Source organism: Vicugna pacos, chromosome 5, assembly GCF_048564905.1.
Source record: "Vicugna pacos chromosome 5, VicPac4, whole genome shotgun sequence".
NCBI lineage: Eukaryota > Metazoa > Chordata > Mammalia > Artiodactyla > Camelidae > Vicugna > Vicugna pacos.
The window spans coordinates 51,617,662-51,633,407 of NC_132991.1; positions in this window are offsets into that span (position 1 = coordinate 51,617,662).

Below are 15,746 nucleotides of genomic sequence, written 5' to 3' on the forward strand. Positions count from 1 at the left end.
AATTAGAGAAATAGAAAAGATGTCATATTTATAGCACTGGTAGATTCTGGTTGCATCTAGTTTATTAAGAAATTTAAGATTTATGAATACATTGTTCAGGTAGAGGATTCAAATTCAAATTCTTATTTAGAGCTTGTAGTGCTATGGTTCCTTTTATAAATAAAAATTTTTAAAACAACACATATTCAAAAAAGTACAAATGTTTATCTTTAGAATATTTTAGTTATATTTAATAAATAAAATCTAGTAATGAAGATCTGATTTTGCATTTGCATCATACATCATTTTACTTTTACTTCTTCATTTCAGTTTCACTGCACCAATGTGAATAAGACCAAGTTACAGTTGATATTCAAGACTTAGAGGATGAGGGGAAGAATAAATTAGGAGTTCAGAATTAACATATACACACTACTATATATAAAATAGATAAGCAACAAGGACCTACTGTATAGCACAGGGAACTATATTCAATATCTTGTAATAACCTATAATGAAAAAGAATCTGAAAAAGAAAATATACGTCTGCATATGTATAACTGAATCACTTTGCTATATACCTGAAACTAACACAACATTGTAAATTCAATAAAAAATTAATTCATTAATTTTTAAAAAAGACTTAGAGGATAGATAATATTTGAAAAGTTAGACCAAGCACCCAGGTCTTTTGGACCAAGTCACTATGCGTACAGTAATCGAGAACCTCAAATAAACAGCCAAGTACACCTTAAAGTCTCTTAGGATCAAGAGTATAAAGGGAGTTGATATTTCTCTCCCTGTCCACTCTGGCCAATGTCTGTTTCAGCTACCTACATCTTTGTATTTGGAGAGCAGAAAAGAGAAAGAGGAAGAAGGCAATGCTGCTTGCCAAAAGAGAAACCAGAACGGAGATCCCCCTGATACTCCTTCCCCACCTTTCACAAAATGTGGTCAAAGGACTCTTGTGTTAGAGTCTCATGAAGGCTTGGTACCAACAAAGAGCCTCAGGCTCACCTCCCCAGTCCATGCCCGGGATCTCTCAGGTGACCTATGGGGAATCTTCATTTTTAACAGCCTTCCCAGGTGTTTAGTCTGTGCACTAACGTGTATAAGGACCACTGTCTACTCCCTGCAAGAAGTGCCTTACATATTAGCTTAAAGTCCTAGTGTTAAAGTTATTTGATTAACAGCATTTTCAATATCACATAATTTGTTTATAAAATCTTAATGAATGGGTCTGTGTTTAAGTCATTATAAATTACAGAAAATGACTGCATTTTTTCATCTCCGATAGTTAATTTACCAGAAATGAATCAGGTTATGAATTGGCTTTTGAAATAAATACCATGTTGTTTTTAAATATTTCCCTTCTGTTTTCAACTAGTAAAATATCTTATGTCTTACGGAAAATATATAGAACATTAAAAGAAAGGTCAATATTGAAATTGGAATCTTGTAATAAAATGATATGGAAAATGTGAATATGGTTTGTTTAGTCTAATGCCTCCAGAATTTCAGTTACTCCCTTCATTAAATCTGACGGTTACCACAGTACTATTTAGATCTTACTCAATTCTGACAAAAGGCACTTTGGTGAAACAAGATTGGAAGATTTGAGTTAGGTAAATTTCTGCTTTAGAAAAGACAATGCTTAGGAGAAAAAGAAAAAAGAAAAATTGAAGCTACCTATAAATGAAAACTCAAATGAATTTATATACAAGTCAATATTTTTTCTATATAAAAGACCAATTTTCTTAATATCATTTATTTACTAATACCTTCTTTTTCGATTGAATTCTAATGTTCTTCTGTTATGTCCTAAGTTCTCATAGATGTTTGGCATTAGGTCTATACCATTTTGTTTCAATTATTAGCACTTTATACTGTTGTAAGTTATGCTAGGACCAGACTCCTCTCCTTGTTCTACTTTTTCATAATTGTTTTGGACCATGAACCCCTCACATAGGTTTCAGATTCAGTTTGGTTCCATGTGCTATTTAGAATTTTATTTGAACTGCATTACAATGATTAATTATTAAAGGGACATTTGACATATTTCTAGTTTTGAGTCTTTTAATCCATAATCATGACAAGTTTTCATGTTATTCTTTAATATAATTTTGTGTTTCTGTAATAAAGTTCTTATACATCTTTTGGGAAGTTATTTCCGTGGACTTGTATTTTTGAGTAGTATATATTTTCTGTTAGATTTCATTTCTGGTTATTTCTGATGCACAGAATTATTTTTGTGTCCTGATTCTTTTTGTATTTGGGAATCCTTTCATACTCTCTTTTTAGTTTTAACATTTGTCTGCATAGGTTCTTGAACTTGATGTATACTCTGTCACCTACAAATGAAAATCACATTCCCTCCTCCTTCCCTCTCATTATTCTTTATTTTTTAATTTTCTCATCTTAATGCATCAGCCAGATTCTTCAGTAAAATACCAAATAAGAGGTTGACAGGATTCATTCATTTTCTAACTTCAATCAAAATGTTTCTAAATCTTTGCCACTGAATATTTGTAGAGAATTTTGTTGGTTGTCCTTTATGGAATTAAGATAGTTCTATTTTTAGCTTGTAAAGAGTTTATATATAATATATTTTATCAACTTCTTTGGAAACTATTGAGTTGTTCTCTTTAACCCTTTAGTCTACAAATATGGGCTACTGATTTAGTGGGTTTTCTGATGCTAATCTGTCTTTATGCTCCTAATATAAACCCTCTTGGTTATCGTGTATTATTTTTTAGTACTGGTGGATTTGACATGGTAATGATTTACTTAGGATTTTTACATCAGTGTTTATATTGCATAGCCTTTCTTACTGGTCTCTGCACTCTTTTGTGTCTTCCTTAGAGAGTATTTGCCACACACCTGCAATGAATCATTCTAAATTGGATCATGTTACTGGAACTAAAAACAAAAGTTGCTAAGAGCTTACAAAACACTTTATCAGCCACTCCCACAATCTCTCTGAATGCATCTCCTGTCCCATTACCCTTGCTCCTTTCTCACTCCTCTGCTTGCTATTTCTTGAACCAACACATATACCCTTGCCTTAGGGCATTTGCCTCGCTGGCCTCTCTGTCTAGAGTGCTTTCTCCCAGAAGTCTGCATGGTCACTCTGTTCTTTTTACGGCTGCTCAAATACCATCATTAAGTGAAGCCTTCCTTAATGACTCTATTTAAATTAATACCCTCTTCTCTCTCTATCCTACTCAACTTATTTTATTTTTCTTCATAGCATTTGCCATCACGACTTAGTTTATATTTACCTATGTGTATTAATTCGTGATTGATTTCCAGACAACTAAAATGAGAGTTCCATGAAAGCAAGCATTTTATTTGTTTTATCTGTCATTGTTTGTATCCCCATCGGTGAACACATCTGGATCATGGTAGGTGCTCAAGAAAATGGAAGATAATATTGTATTGGATACTTGCCTGTGGTACCTGCTTGAAGAAACTGTCCATTCACTCATTCAGTAAATATTACCCATTTGCAATGTGCCAGACACTAGTGTGTTCTTGCCAGGGTTCTGGTTTCTGAGAGTGATGGCGTCCACTCTCACCAGGGGAAGGCCAGCTGCTCAATCACTTGCCCATATCAAGGTACACAGTGCTTCTGAACATCATTATCTCAAGTCAGTTCTTTCCTAAATCCTGGCTTTGTGCTAGTATTTCAGCTCTAGTTCTCCGATTCCAAGGAGCCTTCAAACAGGATTCCTTTTCCACTGTGTGAGACCAATGATATTCCTTATCCCTGCCCTTACCCAACCCTTCCACCCTAGCCTATGTTCTGTTTTGATTTGTTTCTCCATCACCTAGCATTTCACTTCTGTTCCTGCTCACTCTGGCTGAGGTTCTTTATTTCTGGCTCATGGAGGTTTCTCTATGGGATTAATGATTGACTATTTATTCAAAACATTTATTAGCTTTTAACCAGCATATCCAGGTATTGGTGGCAAGAGACATGGCCTTTTGTGTTGGCTAAAATTTTGTCATGGGAACTGAAATTTTCATAAGTATCCGAGAAACTGTGCTTATAACTCTGGATATTACACATAGTGAATAATTGTGTAGATTCATTTCCAAGGCAATGTGCTCTTAGGACTCCAATAAAAAATAAAAATCCTAGTTCTTTCTATATTGACTTTTCATCTCATTGTCCTTAAAAATAAACTTTTAAATGCCCCATTCTAAATCTTCTATACTCTTTATGACTGTTTTTGTGAATCATTGGTATTTCATAGACCTATGAGTGTAAATTATCATTCCAAAGATCCTACGTTATATTCAGTGTGTCACATTGGAGTCTTAGGCTGGAGTTATCTTACTGCATCTCAAGGTGTCAGTAAAATATGCCCCCAAAAGCTCTCACTAAAGATACTGTAGTAAAGAAGCTCTTAATATGAGCAAAGGTAAAAATACTCAGAGAAGGTAAAAATGCACAGCAGAGTCCCAGATCAGAGACAGTGCATTTGTAATTGAACAACTTTTACAAAACTCAGTAAACATTGAATAGAGGGATTTCTTCCCATCTCTGCCATGCCAATTCTGCAATGCCACTGTAAGAAATCCTTCCCTAAAGAGCTTAGCTCTCCCCCATTTCATTAAACAGTTGGCTGAATGTATTCAACATTTATTAGATTAATTTAGCCATCTTTCTTTGAAAGGGAATGCCCTCCCAAAGTTCTTTTTTCTTCTTCTTCTCTTTTTCATCTTTTTAGTTTTCAGTGGATTTTTTAATGGCTGTATACCAAGAATATTAATTATGAGGGAAAATGTCCAGTCATTTTTTTCAAACAGCACACTACTTTGTATACAATCCTAAAACTAGAATGTTTAGATTTAATAGTCACTCACATGGCTCATGTCTACCTAATGCCAAATAGGTTAAATAAATATATTCTTCCCTAAAACTGAATCATGTTAATGAATAAACCAGTTGAAATTATCTTTGCCATTTGCTATAGGCAAAAGAATTGACTAATTGACTTGGTTTAATAGAAGATCTAAAGATGCTCTCCATTATTTTATACCATTTGTATGAAAGACATTTCAGAGTGTTTTATTAGCTTCAGAAGTAAAATCAGGATTTGATGTACTTATCATTCCTCATAATATATAACAGTAAGTCAGGGCAAAAAGAATGTATTGGGCATTCTCTGTTCAAGTTCAGTAACAGGTAGAATCAAGTACTAGCTCAGAGCCCAAACTCCAAAGCCAGCCTATCTGGATTCAATCCACTTCCAAGCTGTGCGACCTTGAGAAAGTTACTTCATCTGTAAAAAGTTTCTTTTTGATTATAATAGTCTAAGGTTGTTATAGGATGAAATAGTTATAAACAAAGAGCTTAAGACAGGGCCTGGCACATATAAGTACATTATAACTGTGAGCTCACTCGCTCTTTCTCTCTTACCCACAAATTACAGTCATAAAAAATTATGTTTCCCACAACAGTGCTACATTCATACATAAACACAGCAATGAGATCACATTTATTTTATCTTTACTCATAGTTCCTTAGGAAGTGATGTGTTTAGATTTAAGGTATATTAATCTGATTAAAGACCAGATTGGACCCATGCTTGTCTAATATTGCTTTAAGTTAGAGTATCAATAATCCAATCTTACAGCAATTATCAATTTGAGTACATATTATTTTTAAGGGGTTAGGCAGCAGATTAATAGAACTATTCAGAAATCATATATTCCAGTCATCCTTCAACCACTCCTCCCAAAACGATAAATAAAATCAGAAAGTAACTTGACTAAATAAGAAAAAATAATAAATCTTGAGCAGGAAGATTTCCTTGTCATTTTCAAAGCCTCATTATCAACTTCTCTTTCCTCTCCCTCCAAATAGACAGTATAGAATCTACATTTCTAAAAACTGGAAAATGGTATTATGGCTATTAAGTGGAATTAATAATATTAAATATTAGCAACATTTGAGAAGTCAAGACCTCTTTATTAGTATAAAATTCATGATACCTATATCTTTTTCATTTTTATAACATGAATAAAAAATACTTCAGATAGTAATGAAATGACTTGGTTTAATGCCTAGAAATTTAAATATACCACTCTTGGATACCAAGTAGTATAAACAGGTTAAAAATTCTCCAACATGTGTCAAGAATGTGTAGAAAAGGGAACCCTAGTACACTGTTGGTGGGAACGCAAATTGGTGCAGCCACTATAGAAAACAGTATGGCTGTTCCCTCAAAATACTAAGAATAGAACTACTATATGATCCAGGAATTCCACTCCTGGGTATATATCCAAAGAAAATGAAAACACTAATTCAAAAAGAAACATGTATCCCATTGTTTATCCAACGTTCATAGAAGCATTATTTACAATAGCCAAGATATGGAAGTAACCTAAGTGCCCATCAAAAGATGAATGGATAAAGAATATATATACATATATAGGAATATTACTCAGCCAGAGAAAAGAATGAAAATTTGCCATTTGCAACAACATGGATGGACCTGGAAGGCATTATGGTTAGTGAAATAAGTTAGACAGAGGAAGATAAATACTGTATGTTATTACTAATATGTGTAATCTAAAAAAATGAACAAACAAATGAATATAACAAAACATAAGCAGCCTTATAGAGAACAAAGTAGTAGTTACCAGTAGAAAGAGGGAAGAGGTGAAGGATAACATAGGGTAGGCCATTAAGAGACACAAAATACTATGTATAAAATAGATAAGCAACAAGGATAGATTCTATAGCACAGGGATTATTTTGTAACAACTTTAAATATAGTATAATCTATAAAAATATTAAATCACTATGCTGTACACCTGAAACTAATATAATATTGTAAGTCAACTATACTTTAATTGAAAATTTTTTAATTTCTCTAACATAAAATATGCTGAAGACCTCGTTTCTACTTTTTTCAAGACAATATCAACATACTACTTTCCTAACTTGAGATAAATATAGTTATACAAATAAAAAACAGTGAGGATATACCTTTAACCCATTTAAGCATATGTTACTTATGATCAAGTGTAAATTATTATCAAGGATATATATATAGATATATTACATAAAGCATGTGGATAGATTCAATTAAAAAGTAGTCCAACTTCTGTATATATCCTCAGAAAGGATTTTCTGCGATTTGTTTCCAATCACTGAAATTTTTTATCTGTACAAAAATTTTTAATTAAATCCAAACGCTGAAAGCAAATTTTTTTCCTACATGTTTGGAAAAGTTTTTTTCCTTTTTCTTAGTGCAGGACATCTTTCATTTGTCCCATAGATAATGCTTTCCACTGGTGTCCCCCCTGCTCTCTGCTGTGGGAGAACATTTGTGGACTATAATGGCTCCCTTGCACACTGGCTTCCTGTTGGGTTTGGTTAATGAACACTGGCATGGGATCAAAAGGAAGAAAGAGAGTGAAGTCATGGTATTTGTGCCACCAGCTGACTGAACGCTCAACCAAAAGTCACAGCTGCTGTCAGGCAGCCTCTGTGTCTCTGATTTTCCGGTGCTATTCTCTTCCCCTTATCCCTTCTTGCCTGGGAGATAATCTGGGCTCCAGATACTTTTCCCTCCCCTTGTCCCTTCTTGCCTGGGGTGGTAACAGCTGTCACTAGCCCTGGTTACTACAGTATCCCTGGTGATTTTCCCACACTCTGCCCACAATAAACAACCTCTTTATCAAACTATTGTCGAATTATAATAAACGTATGCCATTTCATTATACTCAAGACCCTTAGCTAAAGTTTCCTGCCAGGACCATGACTGATACCCTTACCTAAAAGTTCTGTGAGATAACCCAAATTATGTGCTTTATTTTATTCTAGAAAATAGAGCTTACATTAAACAGACTATTTGGATTTTGTTTGTTTTTAGCACTCCTTTGTATTTCGTGTTGCCATCTTTCCTCCCCTTAGTTGTCCAAGGTATTCAGGACTGGGCTCCTTGACTGCCCTCCACCCTTTCCTGAACCAACCATTCCAGTAGTGCTTCATATCAAGAGCTTGTCTTCTGCTTCTCCAGCATGAACATTTACACATCTTAGTTCTGTTTCCCAGGCACCTACTTACAGGTGAAAGCTACAGAACTGTGATAACATGATAATTGGTTGGTTAGCATATTTTGATAGATCTTTTCTGGAAGCAATGCCTTAGTTCAAGGAATTGTAGTAGATTTCTGGACAAAGTATTTTAGGTTGAACAGACTTTGCGCTGCTTGAAAATCATTCCCTTAGAGGTGATCATTTACTTTGCCTGAAAATGAAGCCGGATATGTTATATTCAGTAGATTCATGTTTTTAAAAAAATTTGAGGATTGTAAAAATAAATGCAACAGTGATTTTAGACGTGTTCTAATGGGAGATTAAAAGAATTTTGTCTTTGCAAATAAATTAAGACACACATTGTCTAACAACAGCATTCTACTAGTAACTGTTGAAAATCCATTATGTGCGATATGTGAGGAACAAATTTCATGTTCATTAGTTTCATAATATTAAAAGATTGAAAAAGGATTCAATTTAAAGATATATAAAACTTAGAGCTTATTTATATATAACTGGATTGTATTGGTGATTGTTTTGCGGAGATAACTTTTTTTTAAGCAATCAGCCAAATTTTAAAAATGCTATTTTCTCATGTTTAAAGGCAGTCCAAAAATGTACTCTGGTAGCACCACTTGTCTCCTCGCAAGTAGTAGAATATCACAAGCTATTTAAGTCACAGTGAAGGTTTAAGTTTCCATCTCTTTACTTAAAATTGCCTTCAATTTTTCATGATCACAATTATGAGATGATAGAGCTCTCATATTGGCTTAACAGATGAGCTACATCTAAGGGTACAGTTTTAAGTCATTGCAATTCAATCCCCAGCTCTGTTTATCAAGATTGATGCTTAAGTGATGCTGAACAATGAGAGCCTAGATTAAGTGATGAGAAGTGGCTTTGATAAAATGTCACAAATACAAATCTCAGCATTGGTCCCCCAAAAATCTATGTCTTTTAATAATTAAATATATAGTAGTTAAGTGATGCCAAGATTTTGGAAGTTATTGTGAAAAACTAAAAATGTTGTATTAATAAAGCCAATTAAAATGATATTACAATAATGATATTACATTTCTCTCAATCATTTTCTCATCAAACTTCAAATCATACTCAAATCTACAAAAGCAATATCTATGTCTTGATGAGTGGGAATAAATCATGCTTATAATGAAAACAGAGTACAGAGACACTTGAAAAGAAAGAGGACTCAGATTTTAAATATGAAAAATAATGTACAGTTATAGGATCAGAAAGAAGAGAAAATTTATGTTAATGATTACTAGTTGGAAATATTTTTGATTGGACTGTCCCGGGACTAATTTTGAATCATCTCTCCAACATGAAGAGCCCAAATACAAGCTCACTTGACAAATTTTGCTTTAATGTATGTACTGATTTCTGTGGTCCCTGAAAAGAGAAAAATTCATAAGGTGAGGCCACAGTTGCATTGACTCTGCCTGAAGACCATTTCCTGACCATGGCAGAGAAAACCAGAGTCCAGATTGAGCGTAGAATTCCTACTGAATCAAAGTGAAAGCGATTAGAGTATGGGATAGCTAAAATGACTAGACTCTGTGCAGCAAGTTACCCAAGAGAAGGCAGTAATGTATAGAGAAAGGCTGAAGTCATATAGGATTCCCAGATGAGTCTTTGCTGATGGCTGGTTTGAATATTGACAGTGCAAGACTGGGGCTTACAACAGAGTGGCTGCTGTGGAATTTAGAACAGAACAGACATACCAGAGATCAAACAGGGACTGGAGATGTTGGAGAGCTAGCCCAGCCAGAGTGGAGATATTTCTTTAACACCTTGTGAACACCCTAGATCTCCAGCTGAGGCAACAGAAATAACAAGCCTTAGAAGTAAGAAACATGCCTTAGAATAAGGTTTGCTTTAGACCTACCTTAACAAAGCCTGAAACTGTGCTCTGAAAAAAATCCCCAGGAGACACAGTATTTAAAGATGTTTGAGTTTTACTAAGCTAAAGAGCTTGAGAACTACTTGGGATTTTCACAGATTTGTCCTAACATAGTAAAAATAAGCTGACGTAAGTTCAAATTGACCAGTGAGTAACGGAACTAACTACAAAGGCAAAAATCAACACTCCACGAAGTGAAATAATAGTCCAGAGTCTCTACAAAATACCATTGATAATGTCCAGTATACAATTAAAAAATATGAGGTGTGCAAAGAAAAGTGAAAGTGTAGCCCATAGTCAAAAAATTTAAAAAGCAGGCAGTAGAAACAGAACCTGAGATAAGCCTGGATGTTAGATTTAGCTGAGAGCTATAAATATGTTCAAGGAATTAAGGGGAAATCTGTTCAAAATTAAAAGAAGGTATTATTTTAATGAATGAACAGGTAGATAACCTAAGCAGAGAAATAGAAACTATTTTTTTAAAGGAAGCAAATAGAATTGTTAAATGAACAAGTACAATAACTGTAACAGAAATTTCACTGAATGAGTTTAACTTCAGACTGTAAATGTCAGAAGATATCTGATTGTAGAAGTCAGAAAAAAGAAAAATGAGGCAGAATATTAAAAACCCATGGGACAATGTAAAATTGATAAACAGAGAGGAGAGTGAGACTAAGGCCTGAAAAAATGAGAAATTATCCTAACTTTTCTGGAAAAAAAAACCAAAAACTATTTGTAGCTTAAAGAAGCTCAATCAGCTGTAAGCTGAATCTATTCAAGGAAAACCACATTTGAAATATGACTGTCTGAGAGCCAAGTAGAAAAAGAAAGTCCTGAAAGCATCCAGAGTTTATCTGGCATGCTACAAGGGGAACAATATGAATAACAGCTGACTTCTCAGAAACACTAAAGGTCAGAAGGCAAAGAAGGACATCTTTAACATCCTTATTTAGAAATTCTCAACTCCGAATTCTATATATAGAGAAAATTATCTCAAAAAACTCAGGGTGAAATAAAGACAATGTTAGATACATAAATGTTAAATTTGTTGCCAGCTGACCTGAACTAAAGACAAAATACTGGAGACTTTTCTTCAGACTGAACAGAAATCACATCAGATGGGAATGAGGACCTACAGGAAGTAATGAGTCCCATAAAAAATAAATAAATGAATGGATTAATATAAAGGATTATGTTTTTGCTTCATGTGATTTCCTTCAAAGGCAACTGACTGAAGCAAAACAATAGCAATGGAAGATGAGATTTGTAACATATGAAAAGTGAAATATATGACAATAATAGCATGAATACTGTGAAAGGTAAATGCAATCATATTGTTGTAAGATTATTACTTTTGTGAAGTCAGAAGTAGAAAGTGTGAAGTGACATTTGTGAGATGGAATGTGGTACCATTTTGAATATAAAAAGACTTTGATGAGTTATGGATGAATTTTGCTAACTTTAAAACAACCAGTTAAAATAAAGATTATACCTAAGAAACCAATGGAGAAATAAAATAGAATACCAAAAACGTTCTAAATAAGGCAGGAGAGAAGCAACAGATGAATAAAAACTAATGAGAAAGTGGAAAATGAATTGAAAAATCCAAATCTGAATATGTTAATAATTACATTAAATATAAGTAGATTAACATTACACTTTAAAAGGTAAAGACTATCAGACTTAATATAAAGGGTGATCTACCCATATGCTTTCTACCAGGGATATATATATACTTTAAAGATACAAATAAGTTAAAAGAATGAAAAAAGATACACTATGCAAAGAGTGAGCATAGGAAAGCTGATGTGTCTATATTAATGTCAAGACAAATAAGACACAAAGAGGAATAGTTTGTACTGATAAAAGTAATTCATCAGTAAAATATAAAAATTCTAAATTTTTGTGCGTCTGATAACAGATCCTCAAAATTCATGAAGTAAAAGCTAACAGACTTGAAGAGAAATTTTGACAAACCCATAATCATATGTGGAGATTTTAGCAGTCCTCTTCCAGTAGTTGAAAGAAAAAAGACAGGAAAATCAGTAAAGATATGAAAGTTTGAAAAACACTATCCACCAACTTGATCTGACATTTAAAGAATGCCACACCCCACAACTGCAGAATACACATTCTGAAAAGTGCAATTAAAAGACTGAACATGGAACATTTGCCATGATAGGCCACATGCAAGGACATAAAATAAGTCTCAAAAAATTCAGAAGACTGAAATCTTGGAGTATATTCTGTGACCACAACAAAATCAACTTTGAAATCAATAACAGTAAGAAATCTAGAAATCTTCCAAATATTTGGAAATTAAATAACATACTTCAAAAATAACATGAAAGTCAAAGAAGAAATCACAAGGGAAGCTAAAAAATTTTTTAAGTATTAATAAAAGTACAATATATAAAAATTTGTGGGATTTAGCTGAAAAAGTGCTTGGATGAAATTGATAACTTTAAAGGCCTATATTACAAGAGAAGAAAGTTTTTAAATCAATGATTTAGGTTTCTACCTAAGAAGTTATAAAACAGGAAATTTAATGCAAAGTCAGAAAGAAATAATACATATAAGAGCATATGTCAATAAAAAGAGAATACCTAAAACAATAAAAAACTAATCAAACCAGATGCTATTTCTTTGAAAAGATGAATAAAAAATACTATGCCCTGTGTAAAACTAATATTTAAAAGAGAGGGAAAAAGGACAAATTAACAACATCAAGAATGATATAAAGTATATCACTGCAGATCATGTAGATTTTAAAAAGATACTAGAGGAGATTACAAATAATTTTATGCCAATGAATTTGAAACTTTAGATGAAATTTTAAAATTTCTTGAAAAAGTGACATAGCAAAATTGACACAAGAATAAATAGAATATATGAATAGTGTAAATCTATTAAAGAAATTGAATGTACAATCAAAAACCTTCCCTCCCAAAAAAATACCAGGCCTAGGTGACTTAACTGTTAAGTTTTAGCAAACATTTAAGGAAGAAATAAAAACAGTCTTACATAAATTCGTTCATAAAAAGAAGGGGAGAGAACACTGCTTAATTCAATTTATGAGGCTATAACTCTCATATAAAAACCTGACAAAGACATTGAAACAAAAGAAACCATACATCAATATTCCTCATGAGTACAAACACAAAAATACTCAATAAATTACTAGCAAATTGAATCCAGTAATATATATATGAAAGATAACATGTCAGATTTACCTTGGGAATGTACGGTTGTTCAAAATTGAAAAAAATCAGTTCATGTAATTCACCATATTAATAGATTAAGGAGAAAAACCATATAATTATCTGAAAAGACAGAGAAACATTTGAAAAATTCAACATTCATTCATGGTAATTTTAAAAATACCCTCAGCAAACAAGTAATAGAAGGAAACATTCTCAACCTAATAAAGGACATCAACAAAAATCCTACAGATAATACTATATTTCATGGTGAAAATTGCATTTTTTTTCACAACACTGGGGATAAGGCAAAGATGTTTGATCTTCCCATTTCTAGTCAACATTGTGCTGGATATCCTAGCCAAAATAATAGAGCAATAAAAAGAAAGAAAATGTCCATAGATTGGAAAGGAAGAAGCAACACAGATGGAGTGATGCTAAGGAATCTACAAGACTACTACTACAGTCAATAAGACAATTTATCAAAGGTGCAAGATAAAAGGTCTAATCCAAAAATCTGTGGTATTTCCATATGCTATCAAAAAATAATCATAAATTAGAACTGTAAATACAATATTCAATATTATCCAAAAACAAAATGTATAGGTATCAGTTTAATGAAAAATGTTCAAGACTTCTGCGTGGAAAATAACAAACATTGCTGAGAGATATTAAAGAAAATCTATATAAATGGGAAAGTTATGCTTCATTTATGGAGCAATAGTCTTAACATGTACGTTCTCCCAAATTGATTTATAGATTCAATGCAACCCCCAATAAATACCCAAAAAGAGTTTTGGAGAAACTGATAGTCTTTTCCAAAATCTATATGAAAATGTTAAGGGCTCAGTATTACCAAAACAATTTTGAAAAAGAACTAAGTTGGAGACCTTATACTAACTCATGTTAAAACTTAGCATAAAGTTTCAGTAATTGAGGTAGTGTAGTATTGGTAAAAAGATGGAGATACAGATCAAAGGAACAGAATAGAGGGTTTGAAGTAAAACCATTTCTATACTGCTAATTGATTTTCAGCAAGTTAATTAAATGAGGAAGGGAAAAATCTTTCCACAAATGATGCTGAAATAATTGGTAATTCATATGAAAAAAGTGAACCTCACACCATACACACACAAAAAGATACATTAAATATACATTATATATTTATTTATTAAACCTAAATGTATAAATAAAAGTATAAAACTTTTAGAAAAAACATTGAAGAAAAATTTTTCAAACCTGGATAGGTGATTATTTTTTAGGTAGGACACAAAAAAAACATAAATGACAAAGGAAAAATTAATAAATCGGACTTTGTTGAAGTGTAAATCTTCTCTTTAAAAAGCACCATTAAGAAAATTGAGAAAGCAAGGCACAGACTGGGATAAAATATTCACAATATATATATTTGAGGTAAGATTTGTATCCAAGATACATGAAGAATTCAAACTAAATAATAAAAAGAAAACTCAATTATAAAATTGGCCAAAAACTTGAACAGACATGAATGGGCAATAAGTATTTGAAAAGATTCTGACATCAGCTTTCAAGGAAGTCACAGTGAGACTCTGCTACACAACCACTGAAACAATGACAGTTTAAAAACTGACAACGTTCAGATGTAAAGCAACTGAAACTCTCACAAATGACTGATGAGAGTATAAAATGGTATAACCACTCTGTAAAACAGTTTGGCAGTTTCAGGTAAAGTCAAATATATACTTACCATAAAACCATCAATTTCACTCCTAGGTACTTTTCCAAGAGAAATAGAAACATATGTCCTCAGAAAATACTTACACGCTGATATTTACAGCAATTTTATTCATAATAGGCAAAACTAGAAATGATCCAAATGTCTGTCAACAGGTGAATGAATAAACAAATTGTGGCATACTTATACAATAGAATAGTACTCACCAAAGAAAAGGTTCAGATTACTAGTACCTGCAACAACATGCATGAATCTCAACGAGGAGCCTAACACAACAGAGTGCGTGCTGTAGGAGTTCGTTCATACAAGTCCTAAAATGGGTAAAAACTAATCTACAAAAATGGAAATCAGATCAGCTGTTGCCTGGAGAGGGAGAACAGAAGAGTTTGAAGGCATGAGGGAACTTTCTAGGGTGATGAAAATCTTTTGAGTCTTGAATGGGTTGGAGGTACCTACTTGAAAGTACATAAGCTTTGCAAGACTTTTGAACTATATACTTAAAATGTGCACATCTTACTTTATTTAAAGTATTTTCCAATAAAGTTGACATAAAAAAAGTAAAATTTTGGAATGAAACAATGGTGAAAATTCATACATACCTGTCTCAAAGGCAATAATTAATGTAAGAGGGAAAGGAGATGCCTGATGGATTCAGTCAATTCATCTACTATATTGAGTATAGGCTGAGAATTCATGTTGCTGGTGGGTGCTGTTATAACCTGAACACATGATGCTGTGTCAGCCTGAGTTAGCAGTTTACAAAAGTTGAGTCAGACTTAGCTTATAGGCAATTATGAATTAGGCATAAAGTATAATTGCTGTTGCTGTATTTTTAGTGAAGTGAAATTGTAGTATGTTTTCCCAGAGCCTAATT